This window comes from Adiantum capillus-veneris, chromosome 22 (assembly GCF_014529385.1).
Source record: "Adiantum capillus-veneris isolate H3 chromosome 22, ASM1452938v2, whole genome shotgun sequence".
Lineage (NCBI taxonomy): Eukaryota > Viridiplantae > Streptophyta > Polypodiopsida > Polypodiales > Pteridaceae > Adiantum > Adiantum capillus-veneris.
The window spans coordinates 74808257-74834540 of record NC_140952.1 but is presented as its reverse complement, the minus strand read 5'-3'; positions in this window follow the sequence as shown (position 1 = coordinate 74834540).

Below are 26284 nucleotides of genomic sequence, written 5' to 3'. Positions count from 1 at the left end.
GCGCAATCAACGCATGAGCCTGCGCATCCTTTACATCCCAATGAGCTTGTTCTCTCGTAGGCAAAACAACTCTAACAACAGCAATCCTTGTAGCAAGACCTGCAACATCCTCAACATCGCCTACATCCTCAGAACCAGGACATACATCAATGCCCTACACAATCTTCTAGACACCGTTTGACACAAGAACATGGTGTATCATGTATGTCCACATAGGGTAATTGTCCCCATCCAATCTGTTCTCAGTAGCAAACATCTTGAACACATTTGTGTTGTTGTCAGCCATGGTAAATGTTGCACCTGATGTGAAAATTGCCCGAAAAGAGGAGAAACGAAGCGGGAACAACACATGCTATATAGCACAAACCATAGAAGACTGTAAGGGACCTGTTATGCAGAAAACGGCACTGACAAAAAATTTGCACAAAAGTGACGAATATCCTGTGCAGTAATTCCTGTAGTGGAAACGGAGGCCGAAATGAGTCCGAATCAAAAATTGGAGAAAGTGAGTAGGTGTGTGCTAGAGCTGCTAGTGACTAAGCCCGGGAGGACGGAGCCTGCTCTGATACCAAATTTTGGAATTAGGGTTGCAAGAAAACACACACAGCTTGGATAAGATGAAGGAAGCTCAAGGCACACAACAGAGAGTATATTACTTAGTATGCAATGGAAAGATGGATAGCCCTAGAATGAATGGGCGTATATACAATGCACGGCGGAAAAAACCTCCTAAAGAGGGAAAAAATTCCCCGGTGGTCCTAAGTGTGTTCACACACATCACTACCACATGTATATGGTAACAGTGACAACATGTGCCAAACCAAACCCTACATGTAGATCCATAACTACATAATGCAGAAATGTATTTTGCCCAAAATACTTTGCTCCTACATGACCTTGTCATGTCTCTTGAAGAGCAAAATGGATGAAAGCAAAAAACCTTATACATCCTACTTGGAAAAAATCAATCAAAGAATGTTCAAAAATAAAATAAAACCAAATCATATGCATACCTGGAGATTGAACCAGTGTTCACTTGTCCATAGTAAATGCATGTCCAAATCTGCTACTTAAAAAGGCCTAGTCACACTAATTGAAAGATTAGTGAAAAATAAGCAGTACTACACTGGTAACCATGGGTATTTCCTTTGCAATTTAAACCCATTAATTGGTTACACTCTATATGATAACTGTTCAAACTAGCAGCCAACAATGACTAACACAGTCCATCGTGTCTTATAAGGATTGAAATCAACTTTAGAAGCTAAACCTGTCCACTATCCTTTGATTCTTTCCTTGAAAGTATAATTGTGATGAGGTCAACATATGAGCATCAACACCTATGAAGTGATTAGGTATAGAATGGGTCATACTCTTGGAACCACCAGTCCTATAAGCCACAATTGGTGCTATATTTTCAATAACATATCATTGTAAGTTGGAACCATATTCACAAGTAGAGCTTGAAAGAATCATTTCTCTTCATGAAGAGAAGAGGAAAATTGTCAACACCCTGAACAAGGTAATCATACTAAAGTTTCTTGGGTGTGCAAACAAGAGATCACCTACCATGAGGCTCTCATAGTCTATTCATGTCATCCCATGAATTAGTTGATTGATAGCGAGATCATGCCTACTTTCTATTCACGGAAAAGATAGTATGTATTGCTAGCATCTTGTGCACAAAAAATGCTCGTCATTGTAATCATATACAACGATCTCAAAGCAATTATACCAGCCTCAGCTCGTTCTATACAAAGTAGCTAATGTTATAGTGAAAGGGTAAACCATGCTTAGTGGAATGAGTCCACAATACTGGCATGCTATGCATGCATATCAAAAAAATAGTGTGATAAGGCCATATGTGCCCTGCACGATGTGTACCCACATGGATACATCACAGTTGGTCATTGTAAACCATAACTATGATCTTATATCCTGTTATTGCCAAACCTATGTGCCATTATCCTAGATTCTAAGTCAATGGATAGTATTGTGGCAAGTAATAGAAGCCTTGATTCACAATAAGTGTATCAAAGCACTTTGCTTTGCACAATAGAGAAATCTTATTCAAATGAAAATTTGAAAGACGTAGAACTTGAAAATGTGTGACCTTGTCGCCCATTTGAGAGAAATTTCCTTTGTGAAAATGCGACTCGTAGCCATGTATGCTGAGAAATTTAGACCTTTCGAATGTACCTTGTATGTCCTTGAAGCCTAGTTCATACAGACCTCCAATAATAAGTAGGTAGACATGTTGCCAAAGTTTTCCCAAATTCGTATGCTACTAGCATACTCCAAACTTTGGAAGCTTCTAGGCAATATGTCCTAACGTGAAGCCTTTGCTTCACATGAGTTCATCGAGGAGATGAGATAGAATGGATCTTGAGTGCTCTTAGCTAACAAGTGCTCTTGTTGACACAGAGATGTCAAAGCAAAATAAATTCAACCTTGTTGAGTTTGCATAGAGAATCGGCCTTGTCAAATCATGTATTTTATTAAAAACATAGTAAATTTCTCAATATTGTGACAATAAATAGCATAGGAAATATAGTAAATTGCTCAATCATGTTTTTTATTAATAATCCTTAGATTGCTCAATATTGTGACAATAAATAGCGTAGGAAACATAGCTATCAAACTTCCTCTAAATGTCAAATGTCGCTTGACCGAAGCAACGTTTGCTTGTCAAATTGGCATTGCAAAATCCTACAATATAGAATAAGTTCAAAAATCAAAATTAAATTTAAGGTACTTAAAAAAAAATTGTGACCACCACCCTTGGCATCGGAAGTTGTAGCAATCTGTGGAATGATAGTACTGCCAATGCACTCTGGTAAGTTGTAATTGCTTTGTAATGATCATGTGCATATACATATATATGGAGTTGCTCTTGGAAGCCTTGCTTCTCCCCTCTTCTTGACAGTAGAAAGAGGAAATTTCAAAGAGGAAGTGGCCGACGTAATATCCAAGCCGGTTCTTGAGAGTTCATTTTCGGATCCTTGCTCCCTAGTCAAAATTGAATACTGTGGTGCATCTTATAGCATTATCATATTAAACAGAGTTAAAGGGAAAATAACCCCGAAGATTGTCGACCTTGTTGAGTATGATGCCACACTGGAAACATAAAAATATTGGTAGTAAGTGCATAAACAAAGCATACCCGTCCAATATTGCTTGCATGTACCGGGTATTAAGTACCTTTAAAAACTTGTCCGATCATGTTTGTCTACCATGTTCGTGTAGCCCAATCGTATATATTATATGCAAGTACTTATGCGATCACCTTGGTCGAGAAAAATTAAAACCGACATTGGCGACAATGAGCAAAGAATTGGCTCCTTGACTCTGGCTACACAATCTTTGCTCATGAGCGCCCTTGTACGGAGCCTTGCCCCCTTACAATGCAAGTCACATGCCATCCATGATTGGCCTTAGGCAACCTTGCCAATTTGCATCAACTATGATTGTTGCCTTTGTTCTTCGCTCCCTTGGAGTCCATTAAGGCCAATAATAGACCTTGCTTGTAGCAAACTTTAACTTTCAAAGATCCTCACTAGAATCCGAAAGCGCTATATGATTTCCCGCTCATGCCTTGCATGCATTTTTTTTAAATAAAAATAAAAATTGAAGCAATTAGCCGTATCTAAAACTGAATTTCAAAATCAACTTGAAATCTTTGTTGGCTTCATCTCGCCATGCCAATATGTTGTGCAGACTATGCATGCCAAGCGATTGATGGTCCGTGGCCCTTTTTGTAGAGATACATTCTGATGATCAATTTTTATGAAATTCGATTTCGGCACTTTGAATGTCAAAATTCTTTAATGCGAAAGGATTTGTTGCTACTGTCTAGGTGCAGCGAGAGAACAATGCGCCGTTGTAGGTGTTTGTTGCACTATCATGTCTTGCCAAAGCTCCAAACTTATGGACTCGTGCCGAGCATGAGTTCGTTTGCTTTGGCGTGGGCTAGCGACCTTGTTTGGGAGGGTGCCCTTTATGCTCAAAATATGAAACAAAGCTACACAGCAATGACGGTTTTTGTTTTAGACAACGCAGGGTTGACCAATTCACTCGTAGTGGGCACTCCATTGTGTGCATGGCCACGATGAAGAGCCCAAAATTTTTTAGCATGCCATGGTGGGCCTCTTTGGAGCAAATCCGAAGCCAAATCATGCAGGCCATCCTCGTCTCATTGTGTGAGCATTGGGTGGTTCCTACTATTGCTGCTTCACCATGCCGATGGCCCTTCTTAGGGAGAATTCATGTGTGACCTTTGAATCTTCCTCAACCTGCCCACAGAGAGAGAGAGAGAGAGAGAGAGAGAGAGAGAGAGAGAGAGAGAGAGAGAGAGAGAGAGAGAGAGAGAGAGAGAGAGAGAGAGAGAGAGAGAGAGAGAGAGAGAGAGAGAGAGAGAGAGAGAGAGAGAGAGAGAGAGAGAGAGAGAGAGAGAGAGAGAGAGAGAGAGAGAGAGAGAGAGAGAGAGAGATCATGTAGCCATGCATGAGCTATGCAAACCCTTCCTCCCTTCTCCATAGGTCCCCTCTTCCCTGAGCTCTGATACTAATCTAAGACCGCGGGGGCTAACACATGCAACTCACCACCCATCCTCACCATATATAATCTCATAGCCTGCTAAATATGGCACCCCTTGATCGCATGTGTGTCTTGGTTGGTTTTATTTCATCTTTGGCAGGATTTTCAATTGTCTCAATTTTTTGTTTTCGCACTTCAAGCATCATTTGTGAGATTCTCACTAGATTCTGGTAGGCTTTCAGTTTTACTGCTTCCATATCGGGGGCTAGATAATTTCCATTTGGTTTCCATTGTTTGGCCCACTTTTAATCCCACTCAGAAGCTTCTAAGGTTACATCCATGGGTTCATGGATTTGATTTCCATGGTTTGGCCCACTTTTGATCCCGCTTGGAAGCATTTGAGGCTGCATCCATGGGTTCATGGATTTTATCCCAAAAAAATTGAACCTCTTAATGTTGGTTTCTATTCCTTGAACACTGTTGAAGTTGACTTTGTTCCTTTTGGGAACCTTTAAGCTCTCTCTTCAATTTTCCTTGTCTATTTGTATTTCCTAGCCTCATAATGTTGCCATCTCCTTCTCTTGAAATCTTCAGAGGATTTTTTACTGCTTTTTGATTCAGTGGTACTATCGTGTTTGTTCTTTTTGGCATGTGCTTTCATAACTACTTTGACTGGAACTATTGGTTCACTATCAAAGGATATGATTTGCAAGACGTTTACTATGTTTATCACCATTTTTCCCTTGTTTGTTGGGTTCTTAAGACAATTCTTGGGATAATGATCTCCGTTTCTACCATATTGCATGCAATAAGCTTCAGCTGGCTTGAAATTTTTATCAAGTTCTCGATAATCATTTTTCCATTGATCATCCACAGTTATGACAATTTTCCATTCTTGGTTTAGGCATTGGTTTCATCATGGGCACCCTAGTCCCTTGATTGGCTATGAACTTCTAGAGGTGTCAAATCAACTGGTTCCACCAAGGTTATTTGAGGTTGATAATACGAATCTTCCTCTGCTACCATGGTTGATGAACTAGCTTCATTGTATGGTGTAACTAGTAATATGGCCTCCTAGTAGTGGTGCTTGTTGGCTTAACACAGGTTGTGACCTCTCCATAGCCACGGGTGGCTTTTTCATTTGGTCCATGCTAGGTGAATACCTATACATATGTTGTACCTGCAATTTCATTGGCACGTACTAGATATTCTCATCATAGTTTGGTTGGTAATAACACTCGTTTGCCTCTCATGGTTTGTCTACTTGCCCTCTATAGAACACCATTTGGGTCGCCTCATTGGTCCCTCTGACTACCCTTGTGGGAGACCTTGTCTTGGATCTCTTACTTGCATGATTTGTATGTTGCTCATCATGTTGTTCATCTATTTTAGTATGTCCTCTATGGCATTTAGAGGAGCTGCCACAATTAGTCCTACTTGTGGTGGCACAATATATGTAGTTCTCTCACAATGCTCTCTTCATTGAAAATGTTGCAGTTCTCCCTCAAGTCTATTGCATCAAGGATACATGCCTACAAGGTTGTGTGTTTCTTACTATAAAGCACAACATGCAACTCTTTTCTAAATAGAACTTCAAAGAATAGTGAAACAAGTCTTTCCTTGACTGCTGGAATTTCAAACTATGGCATCTATCAATGTATGGCCTCATTCTACTTATACAATCTGTCATAGAGTCTTCTTGTTTTTGTTTAAAGCTATAGATTTGTGCTACTGCTTGATTTCCATTTTTAAGCAAACGGCAACAAATCTCTTAGCCAATGTTGGTAAGTCTATAATTGATCTAAGAGGTGTGGTTTAAAACCGAGTTAAAGTCTTACTCTCTAATGTCGCTCCAAATCCCTCAAGTTGAGTATGAAAATCAAAATTCCTTTTTTCCCTCAACACTTGCATGAAGCTTGCTAAGTGGTCATATGGATCCTAGATCCACTATATTTCTTGACCCATTTTAAAAAATCAAATGGTCGGACTCTTTAATTATGCTCGATACTTACTCTCCTGACCAGTGGTCCTCCACCTAAGCCTTCAAGCCAATTGCTTGGTAGTGAAAACTTGTGTAGCCCTTTATTGACTCTAGTATCACTCAATTTTCCTCTATTTAAGGTGATTTTTTCTCCTCTCACCTAACTTCATCATTGACGTGAGTTGTGTGGGTTGTACTATTCGGGTGATTGGTCATAATCTATCTGTTGGCCCAACTTTTTGATCCATTTTAGGTCCCATTTCCATGATCATATCCCTAATCAAATAGTCCTAATATTTGGTTTGTTCTACCTCTCTCAAAGTCATCATAAAAAAGTTGGTGTGAAAACAATCCCTCTCCTGTACATTATCCTTGATCTTGAAAATATACATGATCTTTAAGAGTGTTAAGTGTCCTAGTTTAGCATGAGCTATCCACAACAAATCTCTAGGATTGTTGTCCTCCCAACAATAGACTCCTAGTCTTGGTTATCAATCTATATACGCTTTAGAGGCTTAATATCAATCTCATCATAACCTTCCAGCTCAAGTAGAGGTGGTCCCTCTTTGGTGGTCATTTCTAGAATTAGAGTATGAAATTTCAAACCCATTTGTCCATAGTGCCAAGATTCACAATTTTCAAGTATTCCCTTCCATTTTGATCCATATAGAAGGTTTCCTACTTATCGGCTCTACCCTCCTCCTCGAATTCAACATTATGGTCATCAACTCTAACCATGTACTTCTCATTAGGATCCATATAAATAAGAGCCCTGTTAGTATTGGTCTTGTAAATCTTCAATATATGTTTGAACTGTAGCAAGGTTCTAGCATCCGAATGAGTGAAAAGCTTCGAAGACATGTCTGAGGTAGACTTGGAGTAAGTGTTTAACACTTCATTAATAGTGGTCTCTAAGGGTCCCCCTTGCATGGCACTCTCTTCAATAGACACTTTGCTCTCAATATTTTGGTTAAAACCTTGAATTGCTAGTACACAAGATGCATAAAAATCGATAATGCTCAATGAAATTAAATACCTGGTCTTTTGATCCAATACTAATTCAGTTGTTGTAATTCTCCGTATTTTGTATTGCCACTTAGTTCAAGCTTGAATTCACAAGCCCTAAAAAACCAAACACTCTGCTAGTTGGTCTATTAGCTAATGTATTTAAAATAAATGTTGGCAAGAAATTATAGTAGCCAATGGAAGAATTAGTCAAAGGAACAATATGCAACCTTCAATTTCTAAAAGCTCGGTTTCTAGTAGTCAACTATGTCCAAATGACTTTCAAGCTATCTATGGGTTAGAGGTTCTACCATTGGCAACTTTTTTTAAAAATAAAAAATCTCTAAATAACAGGAGATAATAAGCATGATTATTATCTACTTGCACAAAAAAACATATTTTTGCACTTTTAATGATACCCACAGGTTAAGGAAGTGTTCAAAGAGCTTTGAATCAATATTTAACAAATTTGGACGAGTTTTTCATAAATTTTCACCAATTTCAATCATCTAAAGACTTTAATACACAGAAAGTGTCAATCTCAGTCAAACTACTCAAAATCACTTGACAAGTTTATAAATCTGAGGTTCCAAGGCAGGAGATAATAAGAACAATTATTATCTTTGAGCTTGAAATAAAGAAATTTTCCCAGTTTCTTGAAATACATTAGATGCACACACTATAGACAGGTCACTTGACAAATTTCATAAGGTTTAAATCAATTTTCAAGCTGAATTTTCAAGTTTATAGCTTAATTTTTGTATATGCTATTGAACTTAAGAAAAAATTAGATCAAACTAACACTTTATAGCTCCAAATGACTCCAAACTTGAATCATCAGCTCAATACACTATGGTCTAGCCTTTGGTATGCTCAATTGATGAAAATTTTGCACTTTTATAGCAAGAGATAATAAGGATGCTTATTGCTTATATGTGTAGATTTACAAAATTCCCAACCATTGATGGTTCCCATAGTTAATACAAAGTATTTTGAGGTCTGACAAGAGTTTTCAACCAATTTGAATCAATTTTGGGGTACTTCCCAATTGATCAGTTTTGGGTTTCTTAGTAATTGACAAGATTTTTCAAACCATTTGAATCAGTTTTGGGGTAAACTTCACTTACCAGTTGATCCCAAAGGCAAAAGCAAATCTAGCATGAAGATTGAACATGAATGATCTCAAGACTTCTTGAACTTTCATGAATATAATTTTACCTTGACAATATAATTCTTGACTCAAGGTCCAGTTTTAGTATCAGACCAAAAAAAAAACAATTATTATCTATAGGCCTAGAATTGCACTCCTTTGGAATTTTGATGCCATTCAAGTCTTTTACAAGGGATTGCAAGCACTATTGGCCATAAAAAATTGGATTTGCATGCATATATCACACGGGGAATAATGATTCCTTTCTTATCCAACCTTTAAAAATTTTCTTTCAATGTTGATTTTGACTAACTATAAAAGGCATATTTAGCCATCACTTATAAGGTCTAATGTTTTTTTTAATCTTAAATTGAGTGTGTCTGTCTTGGGAATCTCACATAATCTCCGAAGTTACGTTGTTCAATTTCCTAGATAAAGCTTTTGTAATCTTGTTCCGCATCGATAAAGAAAAGAGGAGTTGTCTTGTCTTGTCTCAATCTACGTGGATATTCTGCTATCTGAGTATTTTTTGCTTGGATTCATCGTGGTTAACACTAGCGATCATGAGGGTTTGTATTTGTTTAGAGAAAATTAAGAGTGGACTACAGGCAAGAACCAATTGAGAGGAATCTATGTCTGATAGGGACTTAAGAAGGCTTGGGGATGCGTATTTTCACGCGTTTTGTAGCCCAAAAAAAAATTTGGTAGAGAGGGAAGAGCATGACCATGAATGGGAGGAGTATAACCATCCATTTGATCAACCTCACCCATTTGGATATGAAGGAGGTGATGGTGAGCAAACACCATTAGAGCAGCAAGCCGAAGATGACTCACATTCAAAAACGGAAGAGGAGAGATTTTCAAGAGAGCAGCTAGCAAGGCACCGTGTCCTCTTTTGCTCCGATTGTTGCAGGTGAAGTGGCAGTTGCGACACGAAGGTAGTTGGTGTTTAATCCAACAGTTTTAGGAAATTGACCCGTACCAAGGAGGACGGTTGTGGCACCAAATCGAATCTCAAATCTGAAGGTCAACTTTGGGACATTCGAGGGAAAGACGAATGAAGAGCCTCATTGTCATATAGGCCAGTTCTAAACAAAAAGGGTGGACAACGGATATGACCTTCTATATGGGGATCATTAGAAGTTGCAACAGTGACAAGCAACCTTGGAAAGGAAGGCCATGAAGTGGCTCAGTTTCCAACAAATACTTTTGCAACTTTTGATGCATTAAAAGTTGCATTTTTGGGACGGTTCCAAAGGGAGAAGACAACCAATGAATTGCTAAGGAAGATTAGACTGATAAAGCAGAAGAAGTTGAAGGTGGAGGATTATGCCCAAAAATTTAAAATAGTTTTGAACAGGTTCGAGGTGGATGAAAGACCAATTAATGAGATGGTGGCATGATATTTTGTGCGAGGATTAAGGAAGGAGTTAAAGAATGCAGTGGCAAGTTATGTTGTAGTTGGGGGATTCGATGGGTTGATTGACTTGGCAATCAAAGTGGAAAAAAGGATGAGGCTTACAAGAATAGGGGATTCAGATACGGAATCAGATTTGGATTTAAAGGATGAGGGTGACAAATTGGATTCTGAAATAGATTCAGAGGAAGGCTCAGAGGATAGGGACTCCAAAAAATCAAGGAAGAAAAAGAAGAAAGAGAAGCAGAGAAACCATGATAAAAAATCCAAAAATGATCGCAAGAAATTATAAAGAAGGAGGAGGCAGTGGAGCTTAGTTCCTTGGTCCAGCAATTGAAGAATCTGGGGACTCAAGAAAGTAAGGATAACAAACCGTTTTCTGAGATTTGTGATAATCCAAGACATGCAACAGCAAATTGCTGGTATAATCCAAATTTAAGAGGAAATGTACCACAAATATCTCAACTAAGAGGCCCTTTGGCAAATTGGGTAGATACAAAAGTACAAGAGAGAATGGACTAGAATTGGTACCCATAGGATCAGAGGAGAATTGGGGACCAACTCCTCGCAAAGGAAATTTTTGTGGGCATCCACCAAGATGGGATAACATGCCACCATAGTATCAACAGGGAAGAGGAAGAGGGGGTTTACCACCGTGGCTTAGGATGTTTGGAAATTAAACTCCACCACCAAGAGGGCCTCCCAATTTTAATCCTTCGGTGAGACAGGAAAATGCACCAACACCACAAGCAGACTTTGTAGTTACGGAGACAATTCCTAAGGAAAAGTGTAGCACTGAAGGAATATCAGTATCATATGATTGTTCTACGTGTGTTACATAAAGTGTTGAAGGGGATCCAAGGCTAAGCTTAGGTCACCATTAAATTGGAAAGATCAAAAGGAGGTTTAGGAGGGAGAAGCTACAAAAAGTTCAGAAAAAGGATGAGCAGGTTGTTGCAGAAGATAATTAGGAGTTTGATGAGTTATTTCGAGAATTGTTGGATGCCCCATTGAACGTCACAATTGGGAAGCTATTGCACAGCTTCAATGTTCAAGGAAAGGACGATGAGGAAGATAGTCGTACTTCAACAAGAGAAGGTAGATATTCAGTCTTATGGATTGGAAGCAGAGGATGTTGATTTTCAAGCACCTACTATTGAAATGGAGTATCAGAATAAGAGATTTGGGAATGTACTTTTGGATGGAGGTTATAGGATAAATATCCTCCCAGAATCAGAATACAAGAAGTTGAAGGGTGTTCCATTGGATCCTGCTCCATTTCAAGTAAAGATAGCAAACCAGTGAAGGATTCAACCTATTGGGTTGCTAGGAGGGCAGAAGATTATAATCTTAGGATTGGAATTTAAGGTTAACTTTGTTGTTTTAAGGATGGTGGATACGAGTGAGGACTATTCCATGTTACTAGGGAGACCCATTGTTTCGGGTTGCAAAGCTTAAGCAGGATTGAAAAACTAATGAGGTGATTTTTAGGAATGGGGAAAAGGTCTGTCAAGTGTAATATGAAGGATGAAATTGACGTGGAAAAAACAGTCAAACCATTATGCACAGTCCGTCCACTTCGTAGTGGATGTTACAGATGATGAGGATGATCTTTTCCTTCGGTCTAGTCTGACTGTGATTCCTATGTTTGATATTGATGTTGCAAAACTTATCGATAGATATTGGATGACAGGAAAAATGGATGTGGAATGTTGCCAAAGTGAGACTGCAAAGAACTCGGTTCAGAAGGACTTTCAGAAAGTCATAAAGGAGGAATTCATAGATTAAGAGCTTAATATTCAGGAATCAAAATTAGATCCAAAGGAAGCAGTAAAGAAGGCAAAAGTGGTGTATGAGCACACTATGGAGTAGATTACTAGAGTTTAAGAGAATGATTTGCAGGTCTTGAATTTGGGGATTGACAAAGTACCAAAGATTGTCAATGTAAGTGTTCACATTGATGAAGTCTTTAAGAAGCAGTGTGGGCATTATTAATGGAGTTTAGAGATATTTTTGCTTGGGAGGATTCGGATATGCCAGGAATGGATCCAAGAATATGCCAACATCGGATTAAACTTAAGAAGGGTGTTGTTCTAGTGGTTTGGTAGAGGTACATAATGAATCCTAATTACACAAAGCAAGTCAAGGAGGAATTGGATAATTTTCTGAATGCATGATTTATAAAACTAGTGGAATCAGCAGAATGGTTATCACCCATTGTAGTGGTGCCCAAAAAGTCAAAAAAAAATTGCCATAGTACTGAAGTCTTGTAGATATGGCATCCTCTTTTGAGAATGACATTTACAATTATAGAAAGTTTGATGTCATGAATTTCTCTATGTGTAAAGAGAAAATCTAGGATGTGTTAATCCAAAAGGGCCAATTAGACCCAATCATTGAGTGCCAAGAAATCGAAGTACAAATGCATAATTGAAGATGATTGATGCCAAAGCTAAGTCCATTATATGTCACGCCTTGCAGAGTCCGTGTATTACACCATAGCAGATGAAGCAACTACACAAGCCCTATGCAACAAGCTATGCAATACATATGAGAAAAAACTGCAAGGAACAAGGTGTACTTGATGAAGAAAATCTTTGAGCTTTGTATGAAAGAAGGTGACATAGTTTTTGGGCACTTGAATGCATTCAATGTACTTTTCCATCAATTGACATCATAGGGACTCAACTTTGACAGTGAAGTATGATCCATCTTTTTATTATACTCTTTGACCTCTTCATGTGACATATTTTGAACAACAATTAGCAATTCTGTGCCTGAGGGCAAGTTAGCCTATGATGTTGTAGTCTTTATTCTACTTGGTGTGAGAGATATGCAAGAAGTCTATGCAGCCTACAAAGCAAGGTGGTGCATATATTGGTAATGGCAAAGATAAGAGAGGATTCACTCATAACCATGCCAAAAGTAAGGACCATGGGAATTCTCGTAGCAAATCTAGAGGTTCTTTGTGCAATCTTGAGTGCAATCCTTGCCGCAAGAAAGGACATTTAAAGAAAGATTGTCATGCATGGCAAAGAGACAAGAAAAAATACCAAGACAACAAGAAGACTGACAATGATTGCAAGGGAAAAGCTAAGATTGAGGAGCTCAATCTGTTAAAGTCTCCTAAGGTTTCACATAAGCCTGAGGTCTAAAATTCCTCAGATGTTCTAGTCTTTACACTAGATCTTAGGACATATGCTCTTATTGCACAAGGTGTTAGCTTTGATCAAAATTAAGTTATAGATTCTAGATCCAAGTTCCATGAAACACCTCATAGAAAATGGTTCTCTATGTATAGACTTGCCTGGGTAAAGTGAAGCTTGGTGATGTGTATGACCTCGAGATACATGGTGTTGGAGACATGAAGCTGACAAAGCGTAATGGCATGGAGTTCATTGTTAAGAATGTCAAACATGTTCCTAATTTAGCAAAGAGTTTGATATTCGCTAGTGAGATTGATGGCTTGGGTTACATGACCACCTTTTTGAATTGTTCATGGTCAATCAAGAAGGAAAATCTTGTGATTCTCAGGAGTCAAAATCATGGAACACTTAACGTTTTTTTTTTGTGCGTTAAAGAGGATTGTATATCTATAAACAATCTACTATCTCCTGAGTTGTGGCATAGTCATCTAGGCCATAAGAGCCGAAAGGGAATGAAAACTCTAGCTCATTTCGGTTACTTGCCTATGTTATTTTATTCTGATTTTTCCTATATGTAAGCATTGCATCTATGGTAAACAAACTAGGAACACCTCATCGTCATTGAATAGCAAGCATTTATAGTCACTAAATAGCAATGTTTGCAGTCTTATGATGACCAAGTCTCTAGGGGGAGCTAGCTATTTTGTGACTTTCATAGATGACACGACTCGGAAGGTTTGAGTTTATCCTTTGTGTCATATAGATAAAGCCTTCTCTACTTTCCAAAATTTCTTAGCATTGGTAAAAATCAATCTGGAAAAGAATATTAGAAGCTTTAGGACTAATAATGATGGAGAGTATGTTTCCAAGGAGTTTGATAACTTTTGTAGCAAGAGAGGTATTAAGAGGTATCTTAATGCACCTTACACACCCAATCAGAATGGATTTGCAAAAAGGATGAATTGAATGATTCAAGAGTGAGTCATAGCCATGCTTTCTATGTGACTCAAGGTTTTTGGGCATAGATAATACTAACAATGATACATATCATGAACATGTCACCTATTAGGCCATTGAACTTTCAAATTCTAAAGGCGCTATGGTAAAAAAATAGGCCACATTATGACTTTGGATGCAAATCATCTACACATGTTTCGAAAGAGCTTTGCGAAAAGCTAGACCTAGAGTCACACAAGTGCATTTTTCTTTGTTGTGGTGCAGATGGAAAGATGGGATATCATCTCTGGCACCTAAATCTTGCAAAGTGATTCACACTTCACATATGATCTTCAACAAATCAAAGATGCACAAGACACCTATCAAAGAGGTTTAAAGAAAAGTCACATTTGAGGACATTGGCGCAAAATCTATGAAAACTCAGAAGACTAGTGATGTAACTTCCAATAGTAGTGCTCCAATTGACATTGCAAAGAATAGTATTCAGGCTTTGAGATGATTTAGTAGATCCTCACATCCACTAAGTGGTTTCAGCCAAGTTTGGACTATGTTATGATGATCCATCTTGTTACAAAAAAGGCATGCAAATGGATGACAAGGTTAAGTGGGAGGAGGCCATGCAATCAGAGTATAACTTAATTTTCTAGGACTTGGTTGAATTGCTAGAAGGCAAGTTGTCCTTACCTTGCAAATGGGTTTACAAGAAGAATTTTGCATTTGATGATCCCAATCCTAAGTAAAAGACTAGATTTTTGGTTGCCATTGCAGCCAGTGAGACGCCAACAACTAGCAGGATTCAACAAGCGGGATTCTAAATTTTCTTTTGCAGCAAGTTTTAAAAGCTATTTGGAAAAATGTCTTCCAATCATACATTTTCAAGTCAAAGTCGATTAATAGAAATTTGATTTCAAAATAGAAAACATGATTTTAAATGAATTGGGTGTTGCATTCAAGGGCATGCATACGACGTGAAGATTAATTCTTCATCAATTTGCACTTCCATACAATTGCACGTATGGGAAATTGGTACACTACACTTTTGCAATTAATTTCAAATTCTAAGAATAGATTCAAGAGACATCGCAAGTACTCCAGTGAAGGCAAAGTACATCTCCTCATTTTACATCAACTTGTGGACATCCATGCTTGCTCATGGAGCAAATATTTGAGGTATCTGTTTTTATTTCTATAGCATATAGTGTACAATGGATTTATTACATATCGCTTTGACTTTGAGCAATGCTCATTGACTGTTCACCATGCTAATTTTATGTCTGATGTTTGTATGATTCACACAAAAAAGGATCTAGCTTCTAGTACGGAGTAGGATTTTGTCAAATGTAAGGGTTTTAAAGCATTAGAGGCACACTCTGATGCATTACAACACAAATTTGCTGCATTAAATGAAAATGATACAAGTCTCACATACCTCATAGTTAGTTTTATGGATCAGTGAGCTATAGCAAGGGTCCTACATTGGCCATGTAGCAACTCTTACAGCAGAACCCACTCAAGGGGTTGGTACTTCTACTAATGCTGGCTCGCTCAAGTATAGGATGGATACTTTCCTTTGGAAAATGGGGAGATGCATCATTAATGTCGTACTTTGGATGCATTCAAGGCCTTGTAGAAAAGTCTCACCCTTAAAGGTAAGACCTATAAGTGGTGGATGAGGTACAAACCACACAGTCATCCCAAGACATGCACAACCTTAAAGTATTTTGAAAAGAGTTCAAATCAATTGTTATATTTTAAAGAACACAAGAGACAAGATTTAGATAGGAAAAAAAAAATCTATAATATTGAGTGCAACTAAGAAATACTAGCACTAGGCTAGCATAAGATGCATGTATGCATAGGATATTCTAGATGCACAAGATACTCGAATAGAGTCTATATGGATTTATTTACACAAGCAAGATAGGATATGTAATCTAAAGGGAAAATAGGCTTATGTAGAGGTAGCCACAATTTTGGAACCTTACAAACCCCCCTTCATCACATAAGTGAAACTAATCCATGGGATAATTGCTAAGAAGATAGATAAATTTCTCAAAAAGAGGCCAAGGGGATGGATAAATGGAAATAGAAGTCTTAGTAGGTCCAAATTTGACTACCTCAACATGGCTTAGAGGTTGATCAAAAGCCAGCATGGCTTAGAGGCACGAGTTCATTGCTCAGAGGCAAGTATTCATGGCTCAAAGATTAAGTGCATATGACGTTCAAAGAAAAACCATATGGAATTTCCTCTCAATCAAAAGGGGAAAAATATCCCCTTTAAGACAGACTAGGTTAAGGAACAAGCGATTAGAGTTTATTGATTGCAGGTGGGAGGGGTTGCCTTACCTCATGCTAGGAAATATGGGCCAAACCCTTGGACTACAACAAGCTGTATGAATATATACATGGTAAGTTTAAAAACCACATGGGAAAAATCCCTTGGTCATTCATGCAATGCTCTTTTTTAACGAATTTTGCCTCTAGAAATCCCAAGAATCATACCTAGTGAGTGGATTATTGGTTGCAACCTAGCATGCTATTTCTCTTGCTTTTTTGCTAGCTTCTTGAAACATTGGTCAATTGACTAAGCTTTTTGCAAAAATTATCTCTTTACATATTTTATGAAGAGATCCATTGTTACGGTCTTGTTCAATTGTAGTGGTAGCACTTCTGTCACCTTCCATGAGGATGGCAATCATTTCTCACCATACGTTGAGTGTAGTGAAAAAATCAAATAATCTATCTTTCTTTGCAAGGCTATTAAGAAGTAATGCCTTCTTGTTGTTTTCATCAAGAGGAAAATTTAGGGTAGCCAATTGCTAGAACAAAAGATGCAGCACCTCTAAGTGTTTTTTATTTATTGATAACTTGGTAAGTAAGATTGTAAAGATGCATTTTAAGAAATAGCTTTGAATTGATGGTGTTGCAACTCAATGTTATTTTGAGAGATGCCCAAAACCTCCTTTCTTGTCTTGGTAAGATCCAAATTAGAGGCTAGGTTATCAGCTAGGCCAAGTGAGAGCAAGTGCTGCTTCATTCTTTTCAACACAATCTAAGTATCAAGCTAAATAGGTGCAAATATTATCAATATCTTCTAATGTTAAGCTTTCTATACGCCTTCTTTCATCATAAGAAGACGCATTTTTGTTTTCCATAAGGAAAACCCTATCCCTAAGAGTTTATCAATGATGAATCCATATTTGGAGACTCCTAAAGTGGCCATGAGGTTTTGCTCACAAAATGAAGCCTCGAGTAGTGAAAGGCTTATTAAACACTTTTTGAGCTCTATATATAGATCTTTATGAATGGTACCTAAGAGATGGTAGCTTGTAGGTGAGCTTGTGACCTTTGAATTGGTAGCATTGAGGCTTGATAAGGACATGTATAGCTCTTGCTTACATGTGCATGGTCATAGATGGGTTGTTGGTAATACATAGCCAAGGAGAGATCCTAGGAGGGCGACGCCACTTAAGCATACAAGAACCCAATAGAGGGTGTAAGAGGCGATGGAGTGGTAGCATTGGTCTGTAGAGCCACTTACAAGCAAGGAATGGACACTAGAGAAAGGTGATGTAGTTGAAAAGTGTTGATGTGCCTAGATGGTGAGTATGCAAGAGACGGAATGGAAAAGGGGGAAGGGGATGCAAAGAACAGACCCTTTGGTGGAGCTTGTGAGAGAATAGCTCTCACACTCCTTATTATCTTTATGAACAAAATAATAAGTCGGTGGTAGCTCAGTCATAATCGGCCACGGACCTGAAACCCAAGAATCTCCCACTTGAAGGCCAACGTGGCCCAAGTGGCTAAAGAATGTAGGGGCTACTATGTACAAATGTACAAAACCGTGAAGCATGACTATAGCTTCACCCTACACCCATCATCTCTATGCAATGTGCGAACCGCTCTAAGACTAGGCTCTGTGTTAGAAAATCTGCTAGGTTTTCATCCGTGTGAACTTTGACTAACTCAGCATTTGCTAGCCAAAATATCCTGTACCACATGATACCTAACCTCTATGTGTTTTGACTTGGAGTGAAACACAGGGTTCTTTGCTAACGCAATCGCACTCTGACTGTCACAATGTAGCACTGGAGTCTGGTGTATACGAAAATCTCCCACTAGACAAAATAACCACACAGCTTCCTTACTGGAACTAGAAACTGCAACATACTCTGGCTCAGTGGTGGAAGACGAAGAAATTTTTTGGATACATGACCTCCAAGAAACTACAGGTCCAGCAAATAAGAAAATGTAGCCAGATGTAGATCGCCTAGTGTCCACACAGCCTGCATAATCCGAATCAGTGTATCCAACTATGGATGCATCCCTGTTTCCAAAGCGTAAGCACTTGCCAGTTGAGTCCTTGACATATCTCAAGATGTGCTTCACTGCTTCCCAATTCTTTCTGCATGAATTTGCCATAAATCTGCTGACCACTCCCATTGCATATGCAATGTCTGGCCGTGTGCTAACCATGGCGAACATGAGACTGCCAACTATCAAAGAATACGGCACCTTTGCCATCGCTGCCTTTTCAACATCCAATTTGGGACAATCATGCTTGCTAAGTTTTTTGAATGTTGCCATTGGGGTACTCAATGCTTTCCCCCCTTGCATATTAAAATGTTGCAAGACCTTGTGGACATACTCTTCTTGCAAAAGTTCAAGTATACCACGTTTGCCATCTTTCCTGATACGCATACCCAGAAAGTGGTGTGCATCGCCCAAATCTTTCATAGCAACTGCTTGCTTAAGGCATGCTTGAGAAGTGCAATCTCATCTTTTGACTTCCCAACTATGAGCATATCATCCACATACAAAATCAGAATGATGAGGGAACCATTGTTCAACCTCTTTGTGTACAAGCAGTGATCCTCTTGGCTCCGTATGTAACCTTGGGACTGAATGTACCTATCAAACTTGATTTACCATTGCCTTGAGACTTGCTTTAATCCATACAAAGCTTTCTTGAGTCTACACACTAGCTCTACCCTTGTTGGCTTCTCAGGCTTTATCGCAAAACCCTCTGGTTGTTTCATGTAAACATCTTCTTCAAAATCCCCATGAATAAACGTTGTCTTCACATCCATTTGGACCAATTCCAAGTCCTTGATGGCTGCTAGACCAAGTGCAAGACGCAATGTAGTCATATTGACCACTGGAGAAAATATTTCATCAAAATCCACGCCTTTCGTTTGCTTGAACCCTTTAGCAACCAATCTAGCCTTATACTTAGGCACGAGATCATCTATGATATACTTCTTCTTGTACAGCCATTTGCATGGCAATGCCTGTTTACCCGTAGGTAACTCTATCAATTCCCAAGTTTCATTGGCTAAAATCAAATTATACTCAGATTGCATAGCCTCTTCCCACTTCACGCTATCATCCATTTGAATGGGCTCTTTGTAGAAAGTGGGTTCACCACAATCAGTGACTAGTAAATAGTCAAATCCTGGCTCAAAACGTTTAGGTGCACGAGATGTACAAGTAGATCTCTGAAGTGCGTGACTACTGGATTCTACTCTCTCTGGAGCAACATGTGTGTGTGTACTAGTGGAAGCTACATCATGTCTTTCACTGGCTTTTTATGCATCTTAGATTTGTTGAATATCACATGCGAACTATGTATGAACTTATTAGATTCCAAGTGCAAGAGACAATATCCCATCTCTCCATGTACACCATATCCAATGAAGATGCACTTATGTGATTTGGGGTCCAGCTTTTGTATAAGCGCTTTTGGCACATGTGAAATGCCTCACACCCAAATACACGTAATCAGTCTCTTTGCCCGTCCACATCTCCTGCGGAACCTTGTACTTTAGTGGTGTACTAGGTGACCGATTGATCAAGTAAGCAGCCGTCGTAACAGTTTCTCCCCAAAATTCTTGAGGTAATTTGGCCGTAGACAACATAGAAGTGACCCCTTCCTGAATGGTTCTATTCATTTTCTCATTCACAACATTTTGGGTGGATGTGTAAGAAGTGGTAAAATGTCTTCTAATGCCTTTTCCATTGCAAAAGTCCTTGAAGTCAAAGGAAATGTACTCGCCTCCATTGTCACTGCATAAAGATTTAAGCTTTCTACCCAATTGGTTCTTGATCAATGCTAAGAACTTCTGAAAGACACTAAAGACGTCGCTCTTCTGCTTCAAGAGATAAACCCACACCTTTCTAGTAGAGTCATCTATGAATGTTAGGAAGGATAATACTCCCCCTAGAGACTTGATTGGCATAGGTCCGCACAAGTCGCTATGTATGAGATCTAGAAGACTCCCTAACTCTTTGTCCAAAGGCGTTGATGTCAAGCTAGTCTGTTTGCCATAGATACAGTGCTCACATAAAGAGAAGTTAGAGTAATCTAACACAGGGATATAACCAGAACGCTGCAAGACTTTCATTCCCTTTTGACTCATATGTCCTAGCTCGGCTACACAAATAGAATTCTCTTTCACAGAAGAGACAAAAACTGAGTACAATGAGCCAGACTTCTGGCCTTTAAGCATGATCAGATTTCGCTTCTTAATAATCCAAGAACTATGAGCAAATATGATAGTGTACCCCAAATCATCCAACTGTCCAACTGACATCAAACTCTTTGTCAATTTGGCTACATGTCTGACATTATGTAACATAAACTTTGTGCCAGTGATCGTATGCTGCAAGATATTCAACATAAACATTTTCACACATCTTCTTTTATTTAATGATAAAAAAATACGAGATATTTAAATACTTAAAGATTACCTTGGATCATAAACTGAGCATGACATTGTTGCCCATCCATCTATTCTATGGGTAAAATCAAAATGTACCCACGCATTTCTCAAGTCACCAGTTTCAGTTCTTTTCATCCGATTTACTAGATCAATCCCAGAACCTGGTCCTTTAGTGGACATTTTAAATAGGAAGCACTTGTCATCCTCTTCACCCTGTCCAGGAAATCTACTCCCATGAAAAAAAGGAAACATGCACTTCTTTTGAAGCAATAAAATATTATCATATCCATCCCCAATAACAGCACCTTGACTCTTTCTCTCCTTTGAAACAATTGAAGAAAACCTACACGATGCATCACAAGAAGGCTAAATTTATAATAGTTAAAAAATTAACAAATTCAATGAACCAAATTGAGTTTTCTTACCCTTTGGTTTGAACCAGTGGCATCATTTCTTCCAAAAAATCATTGAATTGTACATCGGATGTAGCTTCAGCTTCCTCACCAATCAAGGAGTGAAGAACAAGTTGTTGAGCCACCAACATTTGAATTTTTCTTGGGCCACCCTTTTCTATTTTTAGTACTGTACCTACCAGTTTCCGCACTCTTGAAATAGCAGCCCTAGAGGTTCCTGCCTTAACATTATGACAATGTTTACCAACATGTATTGCCAGTCGCGACATTGTACCATCTCTAGGCAAAACATAATAGATTTTGCAGGGACAAGCAGCAACACAAGTAACAACCTTCTGACAATAATGACAAGTTATTGTTGTATTCTCTTCCATTGCAAGGTAGTCCTTTTTCACCTGTCTGTCCAAATATCCATGAAAATCTCTACTATTGAATTCTTGTTCCTTAATATAATGAGGACACATTGAATAATTACACTGCATGAATCCCAAACAGTGGCTTAGACGAATTGTGCATGCTATTGCCATGGTTGTCACAGATGGGCGAGTCCACAAGTGACCATCAAAGCGTTGTTCCATCCCTGTCATTCGTTTTGTTTTATCCTGAGTCGCAGGTAACTCAAAACACAAATTTCCATCATAATGTCGTGGAAGTTCAGCAACTTGCAAAGGAGCTCCACATAATGTTAACAGATCATTTAAATTTTTTGCCCCTGGATTTTGTTGAATCCAAATGACGATTGAATGAGTTTTGAGCTGTCCTATATCATCACCACTACTTTCAAGATGCACAATGCTTAAAACATCTTCAGATATCTCTTTGTCATTTCCTTTCTCATTGTCAGATACCTGTATAAATGTGTCTGAATGAAGCATCTCAAACAAGCTCGAAAAAGAACCATCTATTAAGAAATGCTGATGACCTTCTATATCCCACTGTGGTTGCAGCAAGACTTTTGTTAGGCCACAATCACTTTCAATAAGAGCAGATAGTGACTGAAAATGGCAAGATGGAGGCAGCAAACTCTGCAAATAGTAAGCACTAAGCAACAATGAGTTTCCCTTCAGCTGAATGTCGCGGTTGACTATCTGACCACCAACCTTCCAAGTTATTGTTACTTTCATGTTGGACATATTCTCTCAAGCAACAGATTACAGGGTGGAGATGCAAGAAAACTGTGGTGGATTAAGTGAAGGTGGTGAAGGTTAATGAAAGTTAAAGATAAAGTGAAGGTTAATGAAACTGGTGAAAGTTAATGAAAGATGTGAAGGTTAATGAAACTGGTGAAAGTTAATGAAAGTTGCGTAAGATCTTGTGACGGCTCAAAGAATAATGAAAATCATAATTGAAGAAGTGCATTTAATATATGACGGTTCTGAATGTATGTGCAGTGGAATATGTCATCAAATTTGAGGGGCCATTTAATTTCTAAATGGTGGTTCAAGGACTGCATTTAATGCAGTCTAATAGTGTCTTCATCTTTTGTGTATGTGTGTGTGTGTATATATATATATATATATATATATATATGATTGTGGGAGTGTGTGTATAAAAAACGTAACATTCTATATGACTGAATGGAAAGCAGCGCATGGTGAGAAGCACGCACATAGTTTAACTTAAGATATTTTTAAGTTGAGTGTATGTGCATTTTTTTAAGTTAAGATATTTAAGTTGAGTGTATGTGCACATAAGATATTTAACTGTGCACATAGTTTTTACATTTTGTGTGTGTGTGTGTGTGTGTGTGTGTGTGTGTGCATGACTTAACTTTAAGAATGCTACGTTTTTTATACACACAAACACATACAATCATTTTTTTAAATATATGGTTGTGTGTGTGTGTGTGTGTGTGTGTAAAAAACATAGTATTTTTTTAGTAAAACTATATATATGAATCCATTTTGTGTATATCTTTGTGTGTGTGTATACATATATATATATATATATATATATATATATATATATATATATATATATATATATATATATATATATATATATATATATATATATATATATATATATATATATATAAATGAATGTGTGTGTGTGAGTGTTTATACCACAATATCATTTTTGTAATATATGGTGTGTGTGAAAAAAATAGTAGTTGAGATGAAAGTGGAGTGAAGTTTAAATGGAGTTTTAATTGAGATTGAAGTGGAGTGAAGTGAAAGTGAAGTTTTTCTGTGAAGAAGGAGATGAAGGTGGAGTGAAGAGAAAGTGGAGTTTTGCTGTGAAGAAGAAGGAGCAAGAGAAGACAAGGTACTGTGTGTGTGTGTGTGTGTAGATTTTCTACCAAATGGTGTGTGTGTGTGTGTGCGCTTACCTGCGCACGCTCGCCCGATCCACCGGAGGAGCTCCAATGGAGCTCCAATCTTTATTTCACAAGTATGTTTTTCTCTCTCCGTCTAATCCTTCTTCTCTCTCCTTCCCTCGGTACTTATTTAACATACCACAACGCCACCTTAGAGAGCATACATATGACTGGAATCCATGCTTCTATAAACTCGAAAAAGCATCACCTGTAGCAAAAAAACACGAATTGATTAACTCGCAAATAAAATTAACCCGATCACAATCACTTACTACATTACTAGAAAAACCAAAAAGCCTATAAACATGTTTCAATTGTTGGCCGGCTGCTAAGCCTCACCATATTGATGCTAGCAAAGCGAGAACCACATACATAAAATGTCAATCTGTTGGATGTAGCTGGCCTGTCTAGTACATGATGGCTAGAAAAGATAGCTAATCCCTCAAAAAACCCAAGTCTAGTGTGCTCTCACTTGGATTGGTCTCAGGTGTGTGTCAAACACCAAAAGCTACCCTTCTTAGCACAAGCCTAATACGATGATTTCATATAGCTACAATGCTCCAAATGCGATGAAACTTACGATCTAGAATGTGCATTGTCTTCTCACCATCCTCATGTGCTCAGAAATCATTTCTAACACTTGGGAAAAATCACAACAACATATTTGGGTGTTACCATATACATGTGGTAGTGATGCGTGTGAACACACTAGGACCACCGGGGCATTTTTTCCCTCTTTAGGAGGTTTTTTCCCCGTGCATTGTATATATGGCTATCTATCTTTCCATTGTACACTAAGTAACACACTCTCTATTGTGTGCCTTGAGCTTCCTTCATCTTCTCCAAGCTGTGTTGTGCGTTTCTTTGCAACCCTAATTCCAACAATTGGTATCAAAGAAGGTTACATCCTCCCGGGCTTAGTCGCCAGCTGCTCCAGCACACGCCTGCTCACTTTCTCCAATTACAATGAGGTTTGGCAAGCGTCCGTAGGTCGACAAAATTTTTGGGACAGCTCGTATAGCTAAGTCTGCTCAGATTTTTGATTCGGGCTCATTTTAGCCTCCGTTTCCACTACAGGCAGGTCTGCACAGGCTATTTTATCATTTTGTGCAAAATTTTTGTCAATGCCATTTTTTGCATAACAGGTGCCTTACAATCTTCTACGGTTTGTGCTATATAGCACGTGTTGTTGCCGCTTCGTTTCTCCTCTTTTCGGGCAGTTTGCACATCAGGTGCAACATTCACCATGGCTGACAACAACACACATGTGTTCAAGATGTTTGCTGTCGAGGACAGGTTGGATGGGGACAATTACCCTATGTGGGCTTACATGATGCAACATGTTGTTGTGTCAAAGGGCGTCTAGAATATTATGTAGGGCATTCATATACGTCCTGGTTCTGAGGATGCAGGTGATGTTGAGGATGTTGCAGGTCTCTCTGCAAGGATTGCTGCTATTAGAGTTGTTTTGCCTATGACAAAATAAGCTCGTTGGGATGTAAAGGATGCGCAGGGTCATGCATTGATTGCATTGTCTGTGAAGCGCACCATTGTTCCTCACATCCGTTCAACAAAATCTGCAAAACAGGCTTGGGATATTTTGGCTGGTCTTTATGCAAGTCACAATGAGGCTAAAATTGCTTTGCTGCGTAAAGAGCTGGAGTCGAAGATTATGCATGAGGAAGATGATATGGACACTTTCCTTGCTATTGTCAAGGATATCAATGAGCAACTTATTTCTGCAGGTGAAGTCATTTCAGACAGTTCCCTTGTGCAGACTGTCCTTGATGCCTTACCAGATTCTTACCAGACTTTTGCTACTACTTGGAGACTTATGACCCAAGGAAATCCTGAAGTTGTCAAGTTTGATGCATTATGCACATTACTGTTGCAAGAGTCACTTTCTAGAAAAAACAGGACTAGGCAGCATGTAATTGAATAGGATTTTATTGCTTCTCAGAGAAAGGCCAGTAACAGCAATACATCCACTTCTTATGGTTCTCTTGTGAGTGGAATTTTTTTTGTTTCTAATGCTTCTGCTAGTAGCAATTTGTCTGGAAATTCTGGTGATAAGGGCAAAAAGAAAATGCGTTGCGATTATTTTAAAGCTAATGATCACTTGATCAAGTCGTGTCCTAAGTTGCAGGCCAAAGAGGCTAAGAAGAAAGAGGTGGTTCCACTGCAAATACTGGTTCCACTACAAATGCAGCCATTGTTGAGTCTTCTGTGAAAGGATACTGTGTTACTGATGTTGATGCAGAATGGGTTTTTAGCGCAGAGTGCACTTACAATCCTACTGTCCATGATGCCTGCTTGTCAATTGCTGCAGATTCACATGTTTGTCAGGTGCTGTGAATTGTTTACCTCTCTCGAGTCTGTCCCTCATGGGAATTTAGTCACTTGTGCCAACAATGTCTCTTATCCGGTTCAGGGAGTTGGAAAGATTGTGCTTACTGCTGCAAATGGAATTTCCTTCATACTTGTTGATGTACATTATGTACCTGCGATCAAGAAGAATCTCTTATCTATATCCGCACTTGCTAGACTTGGACTTGTAGTCAAATTTGTGGATGACAGATGTACAGTTCATGACCTTATTTTTGGTGATGAAATTGTTGCATCTGGCGTTTTGTGCGG